This window comes from Gekko japonicus, unplaced genomic scaffold (assembly GCF_001447785.1).
Source record: "Gekko japonicus isolate JY-2015 unplaced genomic scaffold, Gekko_japonicus_V1.1 scaffold198, whole genome shotgun sequence".
Lineage (NCBI taxonomy): Eukaryota > Metazoa > Chordata > Lepidosauria > Squamata > Gekkonidae > Gekko > Gekko japonicus.
The window spans coordinates 881,039-907,507 of record NW_015161409.1 but is presented as its reverse complement, the minus strand read 5'-3'; the positions used below and the strand labels follow the sequence as shown (position 1 = coordinate 907,507).

Below are 26,469 nucleotides of genomic sequence, written 5' to 3'. Positions count from 1 at the left end.
CTACCATACATGGCTTTTAAAAGACACTTCTCACAACAGTATCTTTCATACAGTTTCTTGTTGTTAATAATAATAATAATAATAATATCAACATAATTTATATAGCACATCTCAAGTAATCAAAGTTGTTCACATACACTGTATAAAAAAGCCCAGTAAGGATTCATTCTGAATTGACTTTGTTTTCTCTCACTTATATTAACAATACATTCAACCAAACCTAACTGGCTATTAACACTGTAACATCATCACATTTAATATTGGCTGGGATCATTCCTTTATTTAGAAAATGTATAAACTGCCTCTCCAAAGAAACAGTCAGGGACTGTCTTACATCTAAGGCAATAAAACAAAACTAATAACCACCATTAAAAACTCTATTAAACATCTAATGTAATACTATCTCCATATTGTAAATGGGAGGAGGGGGACGATACTGATGGCAGACACAGATGTGATGCACAGGCTAGGTAAAGTTCTTCTCTGTGTTACCATTTTATGAGCATCACGCCATGTTTGACCACACTTACCATATGGATCAGCCCATTAGTGTTCAGCAGACAGGGACTTGGCATAAAGGGCATAAAACAATCCATGTGACAGATTTATGCAAAAGGCTGCATGGAGTGCTCATGCATGTAAGCATAGCAGCCTATGTCCTCCCAAACAAAACTGGTGCTGAGTGTCACGGGTTTCTTGTGGATAAAATGCCAGGGGGGGAACAGAAGGTGTAGGAAGGAGGGAAACCAGGCAAGGTCACTCTCCTCTCTGACATCAGCAGCATATTGGCTGGATGCAACTCAAGAACTGTTTGGTCCTGCAGCTTAGAGAATAATGGCCTTCTTGAAACCAGCTTAATAGAACTAGCATGGCATAGTGGAGACAGTAACAGAGACACAGGTTCAAATCCCCACTTCTAACCATAGAAGCTTGCTGGGTAACGTAACATCCAACACAAACTCTCACCCTGGCCTATTTCACAGGGTTGTTGTTGTGAGAGTGTGGAGGGAAGATATTCTAAGCTGCTTTGAGTCCCAACTGGGGAGAAAAGCAGGATATAGATAAATACATCCTCCAAATGCATCTATTGAGTTCACTAGTTGAGGTGAGATTTGAATCTGAGACATAGATCATACACTTAAGCACTATTCACTAGTAGCTTTGGATGCAAGTTACATTTGGATTATTTAATTTTCTCCAAATCCGGATAATTCAATTAAGCAGAAAGAGAAAGGAGCATATGGGAGAGAAAGTGATATAACCACACAACTGAGTTGTAGGGTAAAGGAGAGATGTGTTTCTTTCATTTCCAGCTGTATTTGGGGAAAATTGTTGGTTATGCAGCAGAATCTAACAGTGCAGAGAGCATTTGTTTACCCACTGGAGCAAAACTTGGCTTAATCAACAGCTAGAGTAGCCAAACAGGCCATGACTCTGGAAACGAAAGTGCTGTTACATATGCCAGGGGACACATTGTCTTTCACTTACCAGAGGCAGTACAGTGTGTGGCATGAACTGTGCTGTGAGATCTGCATTTATGTTCTGCTCAGCCAAAGGTGCAATGCACCTTGGGAAATAATGTTATGTTCTGCCACTGTGAAGAAAAATACCAGGGACGCAGGGCACTTTGGGCTTCAGTCACACACTGACTAGGAGGTAGTAAGTTCAGATAGTACACACATGCAGGTACATCCCTTATTGCCTTCTTTATACTCACTGATTGTGTGAACTGTGGCCTAGAAACCACTGCATTTGAAGTGAGGTGAGGATATATGGGAGCATCCTCAGTAGTATATATCTGTGACAGTGAATACACTATGCAAGTCATCTCTTGATGTTGCAGCTATCAAGTGATGACCGACTAAAAATCCTTACAGAAATCATTAGAAAGACATACGAGGAGCAGTCAGAAGGCTTCTAGCATCTTGCTCGTGGATTTTTTTCAACAATGACTTTTTCATTTGGAAACCCAGTCTATTTGTCTCCAAACACCAACACTGTTCTGACAAAGAGACATCTTATACAAGTAGAAAATAGGGACAGTATCAGAAAAATGAAGGTCAAAAAGATTGAAAGATCAAAGAAGACGGGGACGACAAAGGATGAGATGGTTAGACAGTGTCATAGATGCAACGAACATGAAATTGAGCAAACTTCAGAGGATGGCGGAAGACCGGAAGGCCTGGCGTGATCTTGTCCATGGGGTCGCGAAGAGTCGGACTCGACTGTGCGACTGAACAACAACAACAATCAGAAAAATGAGGGGAGTCAAGAACAAGCAAGTCTCAAGCTGCTACTGAACAGGAGAGCTTATTCTTGTGGAATAAAAATTTTAAAAAACCCCAACATCCGTCAATTTAAAATCTGCCTTCCTGCAAAAGAAATATATAATGTCAAAATGAGACCCATCAGGGAATCTGGTTGGCTATAAACCCAGCATACATAGAAAACGTATCATTTTTTAAGTCTAAAGAACACTCAAAGGTAGCCACTTCTATTACTAATATATTCCTGGATAATTCATCATATTCATGTGACAGAATAGGGATCATTCATCAACACGTTTATATCCCAGCATTCCGTCAAGATACTCAGGTAGCCTTATACCATTTTTTCTCCTCACAACAACAGTGTGTAGCTGGTTAGGCCTAGAGAGGATGTGTGAGTCAAAGTCCGAGAATTTCCTATCCTATGCAAAGGTTTGAACCCAGGTTTCCTCACTTCATGTCCACACACGAAGCACTACTTCACGCTGGGTCTCAGCAATGGCACTTAACATGGGTTGGAACCAGCACGGCATTCTCTCCTGGTGCAAGGACTTTTGCCTGTAGAGTGTGACTTTCTCCACTTCCCTGTCCTGTGGCAACCTGAAATGGCCCCTGAAATCTTGTCCTTAGCGGTCCCCACTTCCTCAGGAATTTGATTCTAGGAAACATTTTAGACTGCCACAGAAGTGAGGGGCTAGGAAAGTTGCACTCTGTGGTCAGGAATAATTGCAGTAGCAGAAATGCAGTGCTTGATCCAACACTGTAGCCACAATTTCTATTTATGGTAGATACTACAGAATCCTAAGAACCAGATCTTAGAACAAATTACAGTTCTAGAAATCAATGCTATGAAAAACCTCTGGCTGACAGAATAAAAATAACTAAGTCTGAGCGGAACAAAAGATGCTAGTCGACTCAAACTTTGTTCTGCTGCTTCAGACCAACACAGCTACCCACCTAAGCCTGAGCAGGGATTTCTAGCAGTCCAAGGCAAGACTCCTTCACTCAGCTAAGGCCTCATTTCTCTATTCATACTCCCAGTTTCTGCTTGCTTCCACACACTCGTCTCTTTGTCAGAGATCTCAGTCAAAACCAATCTTTCCCATGCTTAAAGAAAAACAAAATGGAACACTTCAACTGGAGGCAGGGAAGGTAACCAAAAATGTTTGGTGCAGCGGTTAGCATGTCAGACTAGGACCTGTGAGACCCAGGTTTGAATTCCCAGTCTACCATGGAAGCTTGTTGGGTGACCTTGGTTCAGTGACGTTCAGCCTGACTTACCTCATAGGACTGTTATGAAGAGAAAATGTAAGACAGGAGAATGATATAAGCTGCTTTCATATAAATGAAGTTAATAAATGAAGCAGAAGACTGGGAAAGCAGATGAAATAAATGCTGGTGAGTGGGAAGTAGAGAAAGAAGCAGGGAAAAGGAAGAGGATATGGGGGCTGTCATGAGGAAAGGAGGAGGACATATTGTGGGCAGTGTTCCCTCTAAGTTGAGTTAGTGTGAGCTAGGTCACAGTTTCTTAGCCTCCGATTTGCACATTTTTGTCGTAGCTCAGGAAGGAGGGCTCCAGGGCAAACTAATTTATGTAGCAGCCAGATTGCTCACTCACAACTTTAATGCCAGTAGCTCACCAAGTAGAATTTTTGCTCACAATACTCCACAGCTTAGAGGGAGCATTGAGTGTGGGTAAGGAAATACAGGGGGAAATGAACTGACTTCTGCAACTCTTTGAGGTTTCCCTGTTTGTCTCATTATCTGACTGTGGATCCCTTCTCAATGAATGTAGAGATTCATGGCAATATTCCAGAACCCCCCTGAATGTATCTGGAAGATTATTTAGGGAAGATCTAAAACTTTCTTCAAATACATTAGAAGCAGGAAACCAGCCAGGGAGCAGTGGGGCCCTTGAATGACCAAGGAGTAAAAGGAGTACTGAAGGATGATAGGGAAATGGCTGAGAAGCTAAATGCATTTTTTGCCTCTGTCTTCACTGTGGAAGATGATAAGTGCTTGCCCACACCAGAACCTCTGATTTTGGGAGGGGTGTTGAAAAACCTGAGTCAGATTGAGGGGACGAGAGAGGAGGTCCTACGACTGATAGACAAAAACTGATAAATCACCAGGCCTGGATGGCATAAATCCAAGAGTTCTGAAAGAACTCAAATGTGAACTTGTGGATCTCCTGACAAAAATATGTAATCTTTCATTACAATCTGCTGCCATTCCTGAGGACTGGGAGGTACCTAATGTCACTCCCATCTTTAAAAAGGGTTCCAGAAGAGATCCTGGAAATTACAGGCCAGTCAGTCTGATGTTGATACCGGGCAAGTTGGTGGAAACTGTTATTAAGTAAAGAATTAGTAGGTACATTGATGAACAAAGACTATCGAGGCAGACTCAGCATGTGTTCTGTAAGAGAAGTAGGGGTCATTTCTGCAGGAGCAGACAGGAGCGGACCTCCAGCAGTAAGAAGCCCAGGGGGCGGGCACATGCAATAAGCCCCACCCCCTGCTCCCAGCAGCCCTCAGAGCAAGAAGCAGCCAGGTAAGTTGCAGAGGTCTCCCCCCGGCCCCCGGTCCAAAACAGTCCAGTGGCACCTTTAAGAGCAAGTTTTATTCGGGTACAAGCTCTCCCTCCTCTGTGAGGACAGATCTGCACGTTCCCCCCACCCCCGATAGCTAGGAATCCAAAACAGTCCAGTGGAGCCTGAGCGGTGGGTGGCCTTCTGATTCCTCATCAAAGGCTCCTAAGTAAGCTAAAAAATTCATGGGATAAAAGGACAAGTCCTTTTGTGGACAAAAACTGGCTAATTAATAGGAAACAGAGAGTGAGTATAAATGGGAAATTTTCTCAGTGGAGGGTGGTAAGCAGTGGGGTACCGCAGGGCTCAGTATTTGGTCCTATGCTTTTTAACTTGTTCATTAATGATTTGGAGTTGGGAGTAAACAGTGAAGTGGCTAAATTTGCGGATTATACGAAGTTGTTTAGTGTGGTGAGAACCAGGGAGGATTGTGAGGCACTCCAAAGGGATCTGTCAAGGATGGGCGACTGGGCATCAACATGGCAAATGTGGTTCAATATGGCCAAGTGCAAAGTGATGCACATTGGAGCCAAAAATCCTAACTATAAATACACATTGATGGGGTACAAACTGGCGGAGACTGACCAAGAGAGAGATCTTGGAGTCATAGTAGATAACTCACTGAAAATGTTGAGATAGCATGCGACTGCAATAAAAAAGGACAATGCTATGCTGGGGATTATTAGGAAGGGAACTGAAAACAAATCAGCCAGTATCATAATGCCCCTATATAAATCAATGGTACAACCTCGTTTGGAATACTGTGTACAGTTCTGGTCACCACACCTCAAAAAGGATATTATAGCATTGGAAAAAGTACAGAAAAGGGCAACTAGAATGATAAAAGAGTTGGAACACTTTCCCTATGAAGAAAGGTTAAAACACTTGGGGCTCTTTAGCTTGGAGAAACGATGACTGAGGGGTGACATGATCGAGGTTTATAAGATTATGCATGGGATAGAGCCTGTCAAGAAAGAAGTACTTTTCTCCTTTTCTCACAAAACAAGAACTCGTGGACACTCAATGAAATTGCTGAGCAGTCGGGTTAGAACAGATAAAAGGAAGTACTTCTTCACCCAAAGAGTGATTAACACATGTAATTCACTGCCACAGGAGGTGGCGACGGCTACAAGCATGGACGGCTTCAAGAGGAAATTAGATAAGCATATGGAGCAGAGATCCATCAGTGGCTATTAGCCACAAGGTATAGATAGGAACTCTGGGGCAAGTGATGCTCTGTATTCTTGGTGCTTGGGGGGGGGGGCAACAGTGGAAGAGCTTCTAGTGTCCTGGCCCCACTGATGGACCTCCTGATGGCACCTGGTATTTTTGGCCACTGTGTGACAGGGTGTTGGACTGGATGGGCTATTGGCCTGATCCAACATTGGCTTCTCTTATGTTTTTAAGATCTCATCATGAAATGAAGCCTCTCAGTAAAACAGTGACAGCTCTCTACCACACCTTTAAGGATTCCAATTTCATGATAACCCCTTTTAATTAGCTGGCAGACCACCACTTGCCTGCTTTGGAGGGCCTGCTGTACAGCACGCATCATTTAAGTTCACATGATGTTCTCAAGAATCACTGTCTTCGTTAAAAATAAATTAGACTGCAGTCATGCTCTATAAGAACACCTCAGAAAAGTGAATGAACTGTAAATAGCAATGCAACCCCTAAAGAAAGCTGTCAGGTAACATGTTCCAATCAGAAAGTGATGTTCCCTGGTGGTCAATTAATTGCCCACATTACTACCTTTGGGGAGAAAGAAAAGAACAAGCAGTGCTCTATCAATGCTGCACATGGAACACATTGCAATAGTCTGCGTTGAGCTGACAACGAAATAAATGACTTTAAAAAAAGAAGAAGAAGAGCTGCATCAGATTTTAAATGGTTGCAGCCACTTCGCAGATGGAGTTGGTAAACAGCAGTCCTGCACAGCACTGTAATATGTGATTATGGGGAAAATGATGAATTCAGGAGCATGGGAAGACTGCAAATCCAGTAGAGGAATAGATGTGCCTACACATATCCCAGTATGCTCTAGAATCGCCAGTATCATCCAGAGTCGCCAGATGGTTTGAAAGTTTGCCTGAGTGGCCTGTGAATTAGTCCAGATTGAGGCAGAAGTAGCAAGGTTGGGCACTCCAGGGCCCAAAACACTACCACACATGTGAGATATAATTTGGGAAGTTCATCAAGTTCAGTACTGTGTATTGAGACTGTCAGTAGCTCTCCAGAGTCTCAGGCAGAGGTCTTTCACATCACCTACTAGCTGGTCCTTTTTAACTGGAGACGCTGGGGATTGAACCTTGGACCGTCTGCATGCAAAGCAGAGGTTCTTCCACTAAGTCATAGCCCCTCCCCAATTACAATGTGCTAATCTTTCTACTATTTACCTTTTATAGATGCTGGCCATTGATTTCTTTTTTTACTATAATTTCCTTTAGGATGATTAAAACATCTCTATGTTGGTCTTCATGGGGTTCTGGTGCCTATTATAATTACTTTTTTTAGAAGCAAATGAATGAATAAAGTCAATGAGTCTTACTTACTCACCAGTTACTTACTTACTTACTCACCACTTTCGGGGTTTATTTTTTTCAAACTCTGATTAAGAAACTCTCAGTATAGAAACACCTTCTACCTTTTCTCCTACAATTCCTCCATTAAGACACCAGAATTTTTTTCAGTTCACCAATTAATATTTGCCATAATTTCATATGCCTCCAATCAGTCCCAAACTGCTCTAAGTTAAAATCAGAATGTAGAAACTTTTCAACCATCCAGTAAGAATATCTAAAAGCAGCAGTAACAGCAAAGAACAGAAGGGACGGTCTTTTTGTCCTAGAGAGCCATTACTGTGCAGCACAAATGCTAACCCACCAACAACAAATAAGAAGAGAAAGAACACAGGAGAGAGCTGGTGGGAAGGTGACAGTTTTTTTTTTTTGCCTTTCCTAAATGGCTAAACTACTGGGGAGCATTAATGGAGAGTGAGAGGAGATAATTTGAGGGTGAGTGGGTGCTTGTAGCCTTCTGGAGAGTGGTGTTTTTGTCTGGGTCTGTCTGGGTCTTTTGTCTGGTCTGTTGCTCATTGAGCAGGGTCTGTTTGCCTGGGGCTGGTGCAGGTCCCACCCTCTGCTGTTGGTGCTGAGAAGAAGGGGCTGTGGGCCTCTGAACTGTAAGGCTCCTCCTAGGCAGAGGTGTAAGCCTTTGGCAAGAGTCAAAGGGCTCTTGGCCTGTGGTTCTCAGCCTGGGGATTGGGCCTGAGGACCCTGCATCACTCATACCTTTAAACCACTAACCAGTTATGAATGTAGAAAATCAGCAGGGAGCATGGGCTATCCAGTGTTTTGCAAAGAGTGCCACATGTACGATTATCTACCCACTGGGTGGAAATTGTGCATGTGCGCTCGCTGCATGGAGCTTGTGGCTCTCAGGGAGCAGGCTCATTCCCTTGAGGCTAGGATTGCTGACCTGGAGAAGCTGAGACAGAGAGACAGGTTTGCAGAAGAGTATCTCAGGGACTTACCAGAACAGTCCCACTCCTGTGCTGACACTGTGTGGAGAGTGAGAGTCTCGAGCTCAGAAGGCATCAGTCTAAAGAGGAGGGATGTGATCCCTTAGAAAGGACCCTTCCTTGGATGATGGACTGATATCCTCTTATACTGAGGATAACCCTGGGGGGCTGGGGGGATGTGGGCTTCTGGTAGTGGGTGATTCAATCATATGAATATAGAGAGTAGGGTCTGTGACAGGCGTTTTCACTGCATGGTGACCTGCCTGCCTGGTGCAAAGGTTGCAGACATCATGCATTGTTTAGACAGGTTGATAGTGCTGGGAAGGAGTCAGCAATCATGGTGCATGTTCACACCAATGGCATTGGGAAATGTAGCCGTGTGGTCCTGGAGGAAAAAATTAGGTTACTAGGCAGAAAGTTAAAGGCCAGAACCTCAAAGGTAGGATTCTCAGAAGTGCTGCTGGTTCCACGTGTAGGGCCAGCTAGACAGGCACAGATCAGGGGTCTCAATGCATGGATGTGAACGTGGTTCCGGGACGAAGGATTTAGGCTTGTTAGGCACTGGAGAACTTTCTGGACAAGTCGAACCTGCATAATAGAGACGGACTTCACTTGAACCAAAAGGGAACCAGGCTGCTGGTGGTTAACATCAAAAAGGCAGCAGAGCAGCTTTTAAACTAATCCCGGGGAGAAAGCTGACAGGAGCTGGGGAGCCTCTGGTTTGGGACGAGTTAGTCCAAAGGGATAACTGCGTAAACACTCAGGGTAATATTGACAAGAGAGTAACAGAACTTGGGAATGAGAGTACAAGTCTTCAGGTATTTCCCAACCCAGAGCTGGCAACTGTAAATAGAATGTATTCCACAGGTTAGAAAAGGCACTGCCACTTTTAAAAAGTGGAAGGTCTGCCCCAATGAACTGAACAGGACCACATGCTCTGGCAAAAGAAATATAAGTCAATAAATAGGCATGCAAAAAGAGATTTTGAGGAGCGGGTTGCTAAAAGCATCGAGACAGACAATAAACATTTTTTTAAAATATATCCAAAGCAGAGGACCAGCCAGGGAAGCAGTGGGGCTTTTGGATGACAAAGGAATAAAGGGATTGCTAAAGGAAGATGGGGAGGAAGCAGAGAAACTCAATGACTTTTTTGCTTCTTTGTGAATCCCAGAGCCAGGAGAAGGCCTCAGCCTCTGTGCCCTGTTGTTGGCCATCCAGATCGATTGTTTGGCCACTGTGTGAGACAGGATGCTGGACTACATGGTCTATTGGTCTGATCCAGCAGGGCTCTTCTTATGTTCTTATGCCAGTAATTGTCATTTCCAAACTATGATGCCATTTGGCATCTACTAAGGAGGCTTCTTGCACAAGATCCACTGAAATTCACTAGAAGTTATACAACGGTGATACCATTTTACTATCCTAATCTTTTTCAAAAGACTTGTACAAGTGGGATGCAGCAAAGGGGGGGGGCAAAAGTGTGAGGGGAATCATTCCTTCCCCCTCATTATCAATCAACAAATGGAGCCAGAGGCGGGAGGCTTTGGTGATTCCCACTTCTTGCTGCAGTCCTTGACACTGCAAGGTGGTGTTGTGGTTACTGTGTTGGATGAGGATTTGGGAAATCCAGAGTTGAATCTCTGCACTGTTGTGGAAGCTGGCAGACCTGTCTCTTCCAGCCGTCTACAACAGCATTTGGGAAGCCCCAGGAGACTCTGAGGGATAACCACCTATGTAAACAGGGGACATGGCTATGAATAGTTAACTTAAACAAGGTTATACTGTGCAAAAACATGTAAAAATAAACTCATAATTATAAAGGTTATAAGTGTGCTTTATACCAAATATAACAGTAAATATAAATTAGATATAATACATTTACAACTACATATAAATCAAAAAGTCAGTCTCTAATGTGTCCGTTCCAAACATTTGAAAAATATGACATAGGAAAACTTTCCAAAGAATTATCCTGCTATGTAAGAAAGTTCGCTTTCTCCCAACTTCATTAGGGTGATGAAGCTTGTAGTAAGTAAGAATCCACACCAAACAAACTATCGATACAAGCTGTTTGGTGTAGTGGTTAAGTGTGTGGACTCTAATCTGGGAGAACCGGGTTTGATTCCCCACTCCACCACTCACAGCTGCTGGATGACCTTGGGCACGCCATAGCTCTGTCAGAGCTGTCCTTGAAAGAGCAGTTCTCTCAGAGCTCTCTCAGCATCACCTGCCCCAGAGGGTGTCTGTTGTGGGGAGGGGAAGGGAAAGGAGTTTGTAAGCCGCGCTGAGACTCCGAATGAAGGGCAGAGTATAAATCCAAACTCTTATTCTTTTCTTGTTTTGCAACTTTCTTTCTCAAGAGCTAACGATCCTTTTCTTCAAAGCTGATGATCCTTCCACAAACGAAATCAATTTTCACAGGTAATAAGGTACATTAATGACTGAAAGCAACTGCCTCCAGATTTCAATATTTCAGCTTTGACATACTCCCACAACTTACTTACTTACTTACTCCCACAACTTACTATTATATTTGGGACTTATAACCTTTATACTTATATGAGTTTATTTATTTTTTACATTTCTTTGCACAGTATAACCTTACGTTAACTGTTCTTATTCAATGGCACACAAATTCATCTTGGGATCAAGGATCAGTCATTCTACACTATTTCTGATTTTGCTATTTTAAAGGGTTTTCATGTTGCCTTCATTTCACAGATTGGTTTTCATGGATAAAACCCACAATATGTGGAGATCATAATAACCGTGCTATGTAATGGCCAAGTGACAGCTACACATTCCCTGCCTGGCACAGCAGAGATAACCTCAAGTGTGATGCCTTCAGACAGAATAAGACATTGATGATTTTATTACAGAGGCAGGGACCAAACCGTTCTCACTAATGCACAAATGCTCCCAGCAGCAGATATTAGCATCAGGCAGGTCACTGTAAGTATCACGCTTTACTGCATGACATAAATAAAGCCAAGGGATTTAAAAGAGCTTTGTCCAGAACAAAAGCAGCCCATCAAAATAACAAGCCTAGGTCTTCTCAGTTTGCTTGTACTAGAGGTCTGGAGCTGAAGATTTGTCTGAACCATTCAAATAAGCATGTGAAATGTATGCATCATGTGCCTCCTTTATCACCTCTTGTCCATATTGCTCCCCAATCTCCAAAGCTGCCATAGCTTACCATAAATGAAGACAGATGAAGCAAGGGAATGAACCAGCTAATAAAAGGCATGATCCGGCCCTTTTTGCACGCAGACCTCCACACACTTCCACATGGTCCTCCTGGATCAGACCAACGGTCTATCTAATCCAGCATCCTGTTTTGCACAACTAGATTCAAGTCTAGTAACACCTTAGAGCCCAAAAAGGTTTGGAAGGTTTAAGCTTTCAAGAGTCAAAGCTCCCTTCATCAGCATCCGACAAAGGGAGCTTTTATTCTTGAAAACCTGTACCACAAAAACCTTGTTGATCTCTAAGGTGCTGCTGGACTCGAATCTAGCTGTTCTACTGCGGAACAACATGGCGGCCTTCTGAAACTGCTTTGCACAGTGGCCAGCCAGATTCCCCAGAAGGCTTAAAAGCAGTTTCTTAAGGTCAATGCCTTCCCCTTGTTGAGGTACCTCAGCAACTGCCGCTGAAGGACACTACCTTTGAACATGCGATTTCCATTCAGCTCTTGCAGCTAACTGCCTTCCATGGGCCAAGCTGGGGAACTGCATCTCACTGCAGGGATGCAAATGGTATTACCAGGGCTCTTTTTGTAGAAAAAGCCCAGCAGGAACTCATTAGCATAATAGGCCACACCCAAAAGCAGGAACTCATTAGCATATTGGGCCACACCCCTGACAGCACAGCTCATTAGCACATTAGGCCACACCCACATGTTACCAGAAGTGTGGTTATCCAGCCACACCCACCTTTTGCTTGTTGTTTTGTTTACCTTGTTTGTTGTCAAAACCCAGGGCCTTTTTTTGTAGCAGGAACTCCTTTGCATGTTAGGCCACACACCCCTAATGTAGCCAATCCTAATGAGTTTCTGCTGTTGGGTGTGGCCTATTATGCTAATGAGTTCCTGCTGGGCGTGGCCAACTTGGGAGCCAGCCGGAACTCCGTTCCTGTGCGTTCCTGCCCAAAAAAACCCTGGGTATTACAGAAACATGTCCTAAAGCCAGCAGCCTCACATCCCTTTCTCAATTATTTATCTGGGATAATTCTCTTAATCTCTGGATTCTTACCTCACTACAGATGCTAATTTTCTGCCCCTGAAGTATTTCCCCTCTGATCTAAGCAGGCTGATCAATGTGCACATGTACCTCTGCATCTTGAGTTCCTTCTTTGCAACACCCCTCCAGTCTTCTGACTGGGATATAAAGACTCAGAATCTCCAACCCAACTTGTATCGGACAAAGGGAGCTTTGACTCTCAAAAGCTTATACCCCCAAAATCTTGTTGGTCTCTAAGGTACTGGGCTCAAGTCTCTTTCTCTGTAACATGAAATTACATCACCAGACTGTGAGTTTCTCCACCCCTTGCAAAAGAAAGCTGATGAACTGGAGCAGGTTAGGTAAGCTGATATGTTACATATTCATAGAACCATAGAATCACAGAGTTGGAAGGGGCCATATCCAGGCCATCCAGTCCAACCCCCTGCTCAATGCAGGATCAACCTAGAGCATCCCTGACGAGTGTTTGTCCAGCCGCTGTTTGAAGACTGCCAGTGAGGGGGAGCTCACCATCTCCCTAAGCAGCTGATTCCACCGTTGCACAACTCTGACTGTAAAAAAAGTTTTTCTTAAGACCCAGCTGGTATCTTCCCACCCTTAATTTAGATTCATGATAGCGAGTCCTCTCCTCTGCTGCCAACAGGAACAGCTCCCTGCCCTCCTGTAAGTGACAGCCCTTCAAATACTTCAAGAGAGCAATCACGTCCCCCCTCAACCTCCTCTTCTCCAGACTGAACATACCAAAGTTCCTCAGCCTTTCCTCATAGGGCTTGGTTTCCAAGTAATCAATATTCAATGGCACCTATGAGGAAGAAGAGGGGAAAACACCATGCTGCTCTTTATAGAGGTAGCCTCTTTGAACTTCTAGGACAGCAGTGCACAACTTGAAACAGTCACATGGGCCAAACTGACCCCGATGGCCATACTGTGAAAGTATGACATCACCAGCACTGTCCTGTGACACCATCAGGCACTTCCTCATGAATTTCAGGGAGGCTGAGGATTTGGCAATACTTCAGGCTGAGATGAGATGAACATCACCATCCTGTCCCACATGCAGCTTCAGTTTGCCTTGATGTTGTGCAAGGAAGGGAAAGGGGATTTAATTCGTCAACCTCCACTCGGTTTCACTGTTATAAATCTGGCTTCCTTCTTCATTGTTAGCATTATAAAGACAATAATCTTAAAGGTGCCACTGGACTTGAACTTTGTTCTCCTGCTTCAAACCAACATGGCTACCCACCTGCAGGAAAGGAAAAACAGTACTTCTTGAGCGGTGGCACAGAGGATTTATCCTCTGATTAACATCTGAACTGAACAGAGTTGCTGTCAGTTCTAGCCTGCACTGGTGTGAGCTACCAGCCTTGTCCCCAGCTCGCCGTCCACCCAGCGGTTCGAAAGCTTCGGCGTGTAGATAAAATGGGTACCACTCCTTAGAGAGGGTGGGCACACTAAACCCCCGTAGGGGAGGTGTTAGCCGGCGAATGGAATGTCCAGCTCGGAAGCCTGGAAAAAAGACCTCTTCGGCATCAATAAGCCTGTAATGGGCCAATCCGGCCAGGCGGTGGCAGTCCGGCGCTACGACTCAAAGCAGCCCAGGAAGAACTAACGTCATCAAGCCAAGCCAAAATGAATGCCGCCCGGAACACAACTGAAGCCTAAAGCTGAACAAAATCCCCGTCGGCTGCAAACGTGTGCGATTTAAAGAATTATATGTTGTCCTCCCTTACCCCTATCATTGTTAGTCCCTTGTGAAAACCTGTGTAACTGTAAATCGCTCAGAGCCAGCAGCTCTGCAGGATTGAGCGATCAATAAATCAAAAGGTGTTGTTATTATTGTTGTTGTTGTTGTTGTTGTTGTTGTTGTTGTTGTTGTTATTATTAACAGCTTGCCCACCACCCATCTCTTCTGGTGCTGCTACATTGGCACCAGCTGCCCTGACACTGCTGAGCTAGCCCCTGCTAGGAGCTGCATCCAACTGAGGGCAAGAGTCCAGCAATGCCTGCTGTGTCACAAACCTGGTGGTAGGGACTACAGGCCAAACCACCAGTGTTAACAGGCTGCATGCCGCCTCCAGGGCCATCTGTTGTCCCTCCCACTCTTGAACTAGGACCATTATTTTAGGAGTTAAAATTGGTCGGATGAATGGATCTGCCTCCTTTGTGCCAATAGCTAGATTCAAGGAAAAGGCTACTCAACAGCTTTGAATATGCTTGCATTGATTCTTATACCAATATATTTCTAACACATCACTGAAATCTACTTATAGCTTGCCAGCAAACAGATAATTAAACAAACAAAATAACCTATTTTTCTTTGTCGCCAAATCCACATACTGACTTTTGTTTTTCTTGTGTAACTCCAAACATCCAAACATAATATAAACATAATATAATTTTAAAAGCTTCTGATTAGATGAGCTCAAAATGAGACTGAGAAATGGCACAGCCCTAGTGGCTCATGGTGGTTCCAACCTCACCCCAGCCATCAAGTCGCTAGGTGGCTTTAGGCAAGCCATGATCACTCATCCTCAATTCCCTGGCTGCAATATGGGCATAAAAACACAGACTGACCCTGCTGTGCTGCTGCAAAGGATTACGGAAAGGGCTCTGAATGCTCCAGAGCACTATATATGCTAAGTATTATTTTTAGTGCATGGGAGGTTTTGCCTGCCTCTCCAATCTGTATGGTGTCTATAGCTCCACGCCAGCATTTAGACAGTAGGAAACAGTGAATAATGAGTCAATTTCCACTACGGTAAAATCATCTTCAGAAGGAAATGTTTGCTGGATCTGCACTTGGGATGAACTGGAATCACAGCATATATAATTCATAGTCATAAGCTTGAAACGCAGCCTACTCACGTATAAGTGCATTTGCACATATTGTTCCCTTTTTACACTGGCTTCCTTCCCTTCCCTCCTTCCTCTGTTATCTCCCCCATTGTCAACAATGACATGGTAAAACTCCTGTTTATGCTGTTCCCCCCTCCACAAACTCAGTATGCTCTATAAAGCCCCATGTCCATTGATGGTACTAAAGAAACCTCAACAACAATAACATCAGAGAGGTAGGTGTGTTAATCCGTTGCAGCAAAAATAAACCCAAGTCTGGCTGCACCCTAGAGACTAACAAAATCTTATTCCAGCGTAAACTAGAGACCACTTCTTCAGATGCTATAAGTACATCCTGACTATGCAGTCATTGATCTGGGAGGTCTGAAAACAAACAGCAGGATCAATTGGCTGTGAAATGCAGGAAGTACAGGCTGAAATGTAATTAGGTAAAATTCAAAGCTCATTGGGGAAAATACAGAGACCTTTCACTACTTATGCTAAACCAGTTAATTCCTGTAATGGGTGGAGAGTCACAGTTATAACAAGATCAAAATCCTAAATCCTGATTCAGCTCAGGAGAGGTGGATAGAGTGAAAGTCTTAATAAATGCCAATTCAGATATTTCATGCTGGAGACTCCCTTGGAAGTCCTTTTGTTGAAGGTTGGCAAATTTGAGGTCAGAAACAGAGACACCCCCCAGTACACACAGTAACAACAGTAGCTCTGACCATGCTGCAATGATCATGCAAGAGTGTTGGCAAACATGATAATCGTATGGTATTAGACTATCAAGAGAGACCAGCATACTTTATCCATGGGAAGCTCTAACACCTACCTCAAATTAATTTGCACGATTACAGTGCAGTCCTAAACAGAGTAATACCCATCTAAGCCCACTGACTTCAACGGACTTAGAAGGCTGTGATTCTGTTTATGATTCAACTGCTAGTGATTCAAAGCGGCCAGTGCACAGGTTCAATGGTCCCTAAACCACAACAGTAACTGCCAGGGGAACGGAAGGAGACTGGCTTTCTATTCAACTGCATTTTGCAAGCCATGAACAGCACCAAGAAATCAACTGGTCTCTCTGTTTTTGCCTCTTCCTGGTTTCCTCTGACCATGATTCTCTTCTCTAACTCTGATTGCTCCATCTCAGTTCTTGGATTCTGCCTGATCCCAATGTGTCTTGGCTTAACCTAGGAATGTACTCTGTGCTTCAAGTTCAGTCCTTCCCTAGACATTTATGAAATCCTATGAGATGGCAGTGAAGACCGCAAAGAAAGAGTTCTATGCGGCCTCCACTGCATCTGCCAGCTCTCGCCTGGCACAATTGTTTCGGATAATTAGATATCATATGTCCCTCTCGGAGAGGACCCCAAATAATAGAAATCTGACCTTAAACTGTGAGGCTTTTGCGAGCTTTTTCACAGATAAAGTCTCGTCACTCTGCCGCAACTTTCCAGCCAATATTGATACAGTATGTGAACTGGAGGCCCCTTGGACGTCTCTGGATTCGGTTTTTGACACCTTCAGTTGACTCCCCAAGCCTGATGTAGACAGAATTATGGTTGCTGTTAGGCCAACCACGTGCCTCCTGGATCCGTGTCCCTCAAAGCTGGTGAAGGCCAGCAATAAGAAGTTGCGAGGCCCTCTTAGAGATATTATCAGCCTGTCCCTGGGCTCGGGGAATCTTCCCAGGAGGGCTGAAGGAGGCTGTGGCTGTTCCACTCCTGAAGAAAACCAAATTACCACCCAGTTTCGAATCTTTCGTTCCTGGGTAAGGTAATCAAAAGAGCGGCGGCCAAACAGCTCCAGAAATTTCTGGAGCATGCATCAGTGCTGGATCCATTTCAATCAGGGTTGCGCCCTGGCCACAGATGATCTCCGCAGACAGCTGGATCGAGGCAGGTCAGCACTGCTGATATTACTCGATCTTACAGAAGTGTTTGACACAGTCGATTATGACCTACTGACTCGCCACCTCGCCAACGTTGGAATCCGTGGAACAACCTTACAATGGCTCACCTAATTTCTCCATGGTCAGGGACAGAGGGTGGCACTGGGAGAGATAGTGTCCACAAGATACCCACTGGAGTGTGGGGTCCCTCAGGGGACTCCCCGAAGTTGTTCAACATTTATATGTGCCCCCTTGCCCAGCTAGCGCGGAGTTTGGGGTTGGGGTGCCATCAATATGATGATGACACCCAACTATACCTGTTGATGGGTGACCGGCCAGATACCGTCCCCAGGAATCTCGCCAAGGGTTTGGAAGCTGTAGTGAGATGGTTAAAACAGAGTCAGCTGAAACTGAATCCAGGAAATATGGAGGTTCTGTGGCTGGGTGGAAGAAACTTGTCTGGGTTGCCAGCTCCTGACCCTTGAGGGTGTGCCTCTACTTGGGGCTGCCTTTGTCGCAAATCCGGAAGCTGCAGCTAGTGCAGAATGCAGCAGCCAGGCTGTTGATGGGACTCCCTAGGCGGGACCACATCCGGCCTGTGCTGAAGGCGCTGCACTGGCTGCCAATAGCGTACCGGATCCGCTTCAAAGTGCTGGTTCTTACCTTTAAAGCCCTCTATGTTCAGGGTCTGGCATACCTAAGGGACCGCCTTTCCCTATATGTTCCCCCAATGGCACTACGGTTGGGGGGGCAACATCTTTTGACTACCCCAGGCCTCAAGGACGGCAAATTCGCCAAGACTAGAGCCAGGGCCTTCTTGGATACGGCTCCTACCTGGTGGAATGAACTCCCGGATGAGATCTGGGCCCTGCGGGATCTTGCACAGTTCTGCAGGGCCTGCATGACGGAGCTCTTCTGCCAGGCTTTTGAGTAGGAGCCGCCGCCGCTACTGTTCCATCAATGCACCGTCGCCAAAAATTGGCAGAGATACCATCAGGGTGCAAGCGGGCCCTGGGAAAAAGACTGGCTATCTGCCGCTTTGGAACTTACGTCGTTGGTCCGAATCCACCCTACCGGAACCCATTTTGGAACTGGGAACATCAGAGCACCAGCACTTTGTTGTACTATTGTTATGTTTTTATCTTGTTTTAATTATGGCTTTTGCCCCAATTGTTAGCCGCCCTGAGCCTTAGGGGAGGGCGAGATATAAAACAAATTATAAATAAATTAAAAAATAAAATAAAAATATCACCAGCACAGACCATCAGGAGTCTGGGCGTGACTCTGGATTCTTCCTTATCTATGAAAGCCCTGGTTGTGAAGGTTGCCAACCTGGCATTTTTCCAACTTCGCCAGGTTAGGCAGCTGGCTCCCTACTTGTCTCGCCCTGACCTAGCCACCGTAATCCATGCAATGGTCACCTCCAGGCTGGACTACTGTAATTCGCTCTAGGTGGGCCTGCCCCTGTGCCTGACCCGGAAGCTACAGCTGGTCCAAAATGCAGCTGCGCAGGTCCTCACAGGGACCCCTCGTGCAGCACATATTCAACCAGTGCTGAGTGAGCTGCATTGGCTTCCAGAGGAGCACCGGATCAGGTTCAAGGTTCTGGTTTTGACCTTTAAGGCCATTAGCGGTCAGGGACCTACATTTCTTCAGAACCGCCTCTCCCAGTATGCCCCTGGAAGATCACTACGCTCAGGAAATAAAAACTTCCTGGTGGTCCCCGGCCTGAGAGAGGTCTGGCTGTCCTCGACCAGGTGGAATGCTCTGCCAGAAGACATCACATCGGTGCTCTGCAGGAGCTGTTACCTTTCCACAGGGCATGCAAGGTGGAGATGTTCCGCCGGGCTTTCGGTTGAGGACAGCAATGAGACCTCTTCTGGCACTCGCATGTGATTCCCCATTTCTCTTGGCCCCCTCCCCCCCCAAGTAGACTGAGGAGTTAGGATTCCCTGCTACCTTAAAGTATTCTGCATACTATTTTTACTGATGGTTATTTCTTCAAGTGTTTTAATGTACTTGGATGTGAATGTTTAATATTGTTGGAAGCCGCCCTGAGCCCTGCTTGCAGGAAGGGCGGCCTATTAAATCCAATTTAATAAAATAAATTATAAATAAATAAATGCTCCAGTTGTTTCAGGCTGCCCTGAAATAGTTTTTCCTAGCTAATCCAGCAGCTGCTGAACCTCAAGGACTGATCTCACTGCCTCTGCTTGGACTCCACATATATCCATCCTAGAACCTGCACCCAGTTAATCACACCTGCTCCACTTCCTCTGAACTAGAGTGCAGCCATTCCTGTCTTCCCTAGTGACCTCCACTTTTCTGAACCCTGGAAAGCAGCACAATCATTTGGGAGGAATAAAATAACCTGGCAACTGTCACACGTTATAGGACCAAGTATGTTCCCCAAAGGGTCAAATAGTCCCTGGGGCCATTTCAGATTGGAAAAATCTTGCAGAGGGGGAGCCTCCATATACACATGCAGGAATTCAGGAGCAGCTCATGTCCATTACACAGAGTTGGGACCCCCAGTCACAACTTGTACAATCTGTAATGCATGAATTGGCTACTTAAAAAAGAAACACATTGAAGCAGAATATTTGCCTGGAAGTAAGCCCTTCTAAATTCAATGGCACTCATTTCTGGGTAACCAGGCTTAGAATTAGATAGTTAATCTAATTTCAGGTTCCTTTAGAATATGCCATGTGATTCATTTGTTAATTGTTTTCCGCCCCCTTTCATTCTATATTGAGTATAAACTTCAATGTGTGTCCCGTCCGTCCCCCCATCACCGCCAGTTCTCTCAATGATTATACTGGCTTAAGGGGAAAAAGATAGAAAAGTCTGGGGGGGAAACTATCTGCTTCTCAACACATCTGTAACTCTGATTCTCCCAGCAACACTTGCCCCTGAGGGATAACTCTGAATGCAACCAGAAGAGCCAAAGGGAAAGCAGATCTTTCACTAGCCTCCAGTATTCTAAATACATCTTCTCCCAGGCAGGTCAGCGCTCGGTAGGATGCAGCAGCCAAGTATGGGGAGGTGATCCTTGTTGAGCGAATCCAAATGGAAAGGATTAATCCTTTTGCTATGGTACTCCAAAACACTATTTTGTCTCCCTGCCCTCAGCTTTATTTAAAACCACAGGTCGGGGAGCATTTTATATGCAAAAGAAGTGCGCCTAGGAGACACGCTTTACTGGTTTTCCAGCAACTAAGCAAAATCAGATAGAAATTTTCCTTCGCTGGCCAAAAATACTTTCCACCAATATTGTGCACTTGCTGGCTGTAAGCCATTTGACACAATAAGCTGCTAAACCTATTTAATTTACTCTATGGAAACAATTCGCCTTTAACTGAAGCAAAGCCTGAGGACAAAAGCAAATTCCCCTGAGCAGGAACTTGCTCAGAACAGCTGGCTTCTGCAATGACATTGCTTTGCTCTTCATTAAGCTTGGAGATACCTCCAATGAGGTTAAAGAATTGGGGGGGGGGATGTATGCTCCATGCCAGGCAAGAACACAGAATACAGTGTACAATATACAACACAGTCGGTGGAAATTTTTTAAAACTATCAATGAAACTCAGTGGAAGGAGCCTTGTACGTCCACATGAAGGATTAAAAACAGTGGACTTTAGCCTGAACTCACCTTCAACCCCAAACCTGAAATATAGAACACACTTTTAATGCTGCACTAAACATCTTTCCTCCCCGTCTCTCTTAAGAACCTTGATGGTAGCACTAGTGCTGTTTGCATTACGCTGAGGCAAAATCAGAACTTGCGTCACGTACCCCTTTAATTTAGTCGTTGTCCTCTCCGTCATTTCTTATTTCTTATCCACTCACAAAGGCATATGTGTAAAGATGCTACACAATGGGGAGTGAAGAAGTTGAGCGGAACATCCCTCTCATGGCATTAGCCCTGGTTGTACTTCAGCCATGGCTAGGGCTTGGATAGGAGCCCTCCAAGGAATACCGGAGTCATGACACAAAGGCAGGCCATGGCAAATGACCTCTGGATGTCTCTTACCTTGAAAACCCTCTGGGGTCACCATAAGTCAGCTGTGACTTGATGGCACTTTTTACCACCAACATGGCCTTAGAGAACAGAACGAAAGAGGTGGGTTCTTCATGGTGAAGTGGTTAAAGTGTCGGACTAGGATCCCAGAAACTCTGGTTCAAATCCTCATTTGTGCCATGGAAGCTCGCTGGGTGACCTTACACCACTCCCAGGCTAACCTACCTCAGAGGGTTGTTGTGAGGATAAACAGAGGAGAGGAAAATGATGTGAGGCACTTTGCATTCCCATTGGGGGGGAAGGTGGGATATTTTAAAAAGTAAATAAATAAATAAATAAAATTATTTCTCTGAGCTTCTCTCTAGTAGGACGTTTCCTCTGCTGTTTGTCCTCCAAACTCTCTCCTACATCCAATAGATTTCAGGGCTGGGCAAAGCCATGGGTCTTTTCACTAGATCTATTTCCTTCCTCGGATTATGTTTGAAGCCTCAGTAGAAGGGGAGCTGGAACAGGGTTGGTGCATATGGCTGGAAGGGTAAGAAATTGGGGTTCTCCCGCTTGCCAAAAAGATGTTCATTTATTTCCAGAACAATTCAGCTGCTCAGAGACCCAAGAGAAAGAAACAAGAGGGCTTGACATTCTCAATGCAAAACAAAAAAGAGGAGGAGTTTGGATTTATACCTTGCCCTTCACTACCCGAAGGAGTCTCAGAGCAGCTTACAATCTCCTTTCCCTTCCCTTCCCCTCCCCACAACAGACACCATGTGAGGTAGGTGGGGCTGAGAGAGCTCTCTTGAGAACTGCCCTTGAGAGAACAGCTCTGAAAGAACTTGTCACTGACCCAAGGTCACACCAGCAGCTGCATGTGGAGGAGTGCAAGCCCGGTGCTCCCAGATTAGAGTCCGCACTCCTAATCACTACACCAAACTGGCTCTCAAACAAAAGTACAGCATAGCCCTCAAGTATTCCATTGATCAGAGAAATAAGCATCTGGCTTACCTTCATCTATGGAACTAACACCAATGCTGTACAAAATGTCTTCCCTGCTAACACTGAAATAAATATCTCTACCCACTAAATACTTTTCCATTGTGAATTACAACCTGTAACAATGGGAAGAAGCCTCCTCTGATGATGCATGTTAGAAATGTATATAGTAAACGTAAAGGTTTCCCTTGCTCGAAAACCAGTTGAGTCTAACTCTAGGGTTGCGGTGCTCATCTCCATTTCCAAGCCGAAGTGCCAGCGCTGTCCAAAGACTTCTCCGTGGTCATGTGGCCGGCATGACTAAACGCCAAGGTGCACAGAACGCTGTTACCTTCCCACCGAAGCGGTACCTATTTGTCTACTTGCAATTTCTTGCTTTCGAACTGCTAGGTTGGCAAGAACTGGGGCCAGAGACAGGAGCTCACTCCATCATGCAGCACTAGGGTCTCGAACTGCAGACCTACAGACCTTCCAGTCTGCAGCTCAGGGTCTTAACCTCTGAGCCACCGCGGCCACTAGAAATGTATATACTTCTATACAAATTTTCCTAAGAAAATACATCAAAGAGAGCAGACGTCTTCTGACAGATCAGCATGTTGTGGCATGAACGAAAAATTAACTCCAAGAAGTGGAAGATATTTTTTTTTCCTTAACAGAAGTTGTCATGGGGGGGTCATGATCCACTGGTTTATGGAAGTCCCTACTGAAGAACCTCAAACAGATCTTGCCTGGGCATCTATTGCGGTTGGATGCTCCCTTTCTAATTTCCTCACTGTCAGCCATGACTGCTCCATCCCATCAAACTGAAACAAACAAAGATTCTTGTGACAGCTTAAAGGCTAGCAGCTGAATGATGACATGAGCTGTCATAGGAGAGGTTAAATTTTTAAACTCTTTGTTATTCTGACAACACTCTTGGTGGTTGTTGCAACAACAGGTTAATGCCAGTTGCTAGTTTAGAGTTTTCCCCCCTCACTCATGTCAGTCTAAGGTAGATTGTAAATTTAATACGGCCTAGTGAACAAAGTGCCATTTTTTGTCCAGGGAGACCCACATGCCTGTCCTTACTCAGCTATGAAGCTTGCCGCATGATGCTGAGAAAAGCACTTTCTCTCAGCTTAATCAATTTCATGGGGTTGTTGTGAAGATAAAATGGGACAAGGGAAACCATATACACCACTGTGAGCACCTCGGAGGAGAGCTGGGACGAACATGGAATGAATAGCAATAAAGCCCTCTGGGGACCACACTGCTTCAGTGCCTTTACCATGTGTCCCGCTTCAGGCCTAGTCAGAAAGTCACATTTCAGAGGGCTGTAGCTCAGCTGGCACGAAGCTGTGCAGGAACCACCCCAAGAATCAGGAACAAGGGTAGCAAATGCAGACTTGTAGGGCTAGACCCCACTGGGCAGGGATGCTGACCAGGCTGAAGTACAAGGTGGTAGGAGACTGGTAAGACTCAATGATGAGTGGGAGCTCAGAGCTCACCAAGAGTCAAAGCCCAGCTTGCCTTCTCCTTAGCAGGACGGGCCCCTCTGGGATGCTAAGCATGTACTGATCCTCCTGGTATAAGCTTCTGCTCAGGCAGCCCACTGCTGTCTTCACTCTAGGTGTTCTGGTGGGCGGACTGGGGGTTCTGGATGAGGACAGATCTAACACAGGAGATCCTGGTTCTCTACTCCCACCAGCTTCCTTGATGGAGCTTACTGTTCTAAGACAGGCCCTGGGACTTCCCCCTGGGGACCCTGAGATGCTTGGAGCCTTGTCATAAGCTGTGGGAGGGGGATCCTTTTTTTTTTTAGTAGGAGGTTCTGTCCCACTGCAGCACTGGTCTAGGGCAGGTCCTAACACTGGGCCCATCATACAACGAGCTCTAAAACATTTAGGTAAAGGTTCCCTTGCTTGAAAGCCAGTCGAATCCGACTCTAGGGTTGCGGTGCTCATCTCCGTTTCAAAGCCGAAGAGCCAGTGCTGTCCGAAGACATTTCCGTGGTCATGTGGCCGGCATGACTAAACGCTGAGGTACACGGAACGCTGTTACCTTCCCACCGAGGTGATACCTATTTATCTACTTGCAATTTCTTGCTTTCGAACTGCTAGGTTGGCAGGAGCTAACAGTATAAAAGTACACCTTTCCCCTTTGGTGTAGTGTTTAAGTGCGTGGACTCTAATCTGGGAGAACTGGGTTTGATTTCTCACTCCTCTACTTGCAGCTGCTGGATGACCTTGGGCAAGCCATAGTTCTGTCAGAGCTGTTCTTGAAAGAGCCGTTCTCTCTGAGCTCTCTCAGCCCCACCTACCTCAAGGGTGTCTGTTGTGGGGAGGAGAAGAGAAAGGAGTTTGTAAGCCGCTCTGAGACTCCAAGTGAAGGGCGGGGTATAAATCCAATCTCCTCCTCCTCCCTCCTGTTGTAGGTGCCTTTAACTGTGGCTGGAGGCTTTCAGTGAGAACAATACCCAGTTGAATGTATCACCCAGTTGTGAGGCATTTAACTCACTCTGAGGAAGGGCAGGATAAAATATACTAAATGAATAACCAATACAGTGATAGCAGTGAAACAGGGTATTTGAAAGGATTTTAACTATTTGTGAAATATTCAGACTTCTCACAAGTTTCTTGTTTCATCATTCAAATGTACTTTATTTACTTGATTCCAAAGTTCAAGCTTTAGACTTTAAAAAATCTGACTCACCAGTGGAGGCAATTTCTACCAAAAACCTCTTGAATCAGGGGCAAGCTCCTTCTACTGGAGAAAAGCACTTGCCATCGGCTAAAGTTTAAATTATACTAAGTCTGTCACAGTTCATAGATCAAGCCCACATTTTCTCATGTGTCAGTCTTAATAAGGTAAATCAGGCCTGTACCCAGGATTTTGTGGCTTGTGTTGTGGGGCAAAAAAAATTATTTTTATGTCAGTTCCAATCCACCCCCAAGGCCACCAGCCACCAGCCTGGGGACACCAGGGACCCACACCATCCCCCGCTTCTTCTCAAAAGCATTTAAAGGATCCCTTTAAATGCTTTTGAGAAGAAGGGGGCCGTGTACATGGCCCCCGTATTCTTCTCAAAAAATCTTGTGGGACTGGCCTTTTAAGGAAGGGGGCAGAGCCCCCAATAGCCCCACTGTAGCTACGAGCCAGGGTTAAAGTATTCTGTACAATACAGGTTCTCTCAGAAACCCTTCACAGGTGTGGCACATTTTCTTCCCATAGTTTGTCACACCTCAGGTCCTTCTGGGAGTCTTGAGAGCTACCCAAAGTTCACCTTCAGGCTAGAAGGGGGTTTCCCCTCACATCAGGTCTACCTGCTTTATCCCTCTGGAAAAGGTGAAGAGTCCAATAACACCTTAAATGCCAACTGTCACATCACAAACATTCAAATGAAATAGAGGAAGAAGAGGAAAAGATTGGATTTATACCCCACCCTTCACTACCCAAAGGAGTCTCAGAGCGGCTTACAAACTCCTTTCCCTTCCCCTCCCCACAACAGACACCCTGTGAGGTAGGTGGGTCTGAGAGAGCTCTGAGAGAACTGCTCTTTCAAGAACAGCTCTGACAGAACTATGGCTTGCCCAAGGTCATCCAGCAGCTGCGAGTGGAGGAGAAGGGAAAAAACCCAGTTCTCCCAGATTAGAGTCCGTGCACTTAACCACTACACCAAACTGGATGTCGTTGGATGTCAAATATGCACTTTTAGGAAACATTTGTCCCATAAATATAAAATATCAGGACACAGTTCTACTACAGAAGCTAACCAGGTCTTGCTGTTCTGGATGGGGACTATCTGTAAACCACTTTTGAGTTTGTTAGAGAAAAACAAACATAACTGTTTGCCATCATATATTCATAGAGGAGACTGAGGGAATAGATTCATGTCAGTTGTAATCCACCAGCAATTTTGTTCATACACAGGTAAAATGGATCTCAAAATTTGCTTCAATTAGCTTCCAACAGGATTCACTTTCTTCCAAGTTCATTTCACAGGCAGCCGATTTGACCCAGTTGATACAGAATTTTTTAAAAAGAGACTCTCTCTTTTTGACATTTAAATAACAAGCGCTCGTTCTAATTAACAAGCCCTTGTTTTCATCAAACACACCAGCAAGAACCGCTC

At 45.1% G+C, this 26,469-nt stretch overlaps 1 protein-coding gene across 2 annotated transcripts in view; it reads right to left on the bottom strand.

Moving 5' to 3' along the window:
• KCNK10 (potassium channel, two pore domain subfamily K, member 10) overlaps nucleotides 1-26,469 on the bottom strand; it is a 107,640-nt gene that overhangs the window by 43,215 nt on the left and 37,956 nt on the right. The gene's annotated exons all lie outside the window — the stretch shown is intronic.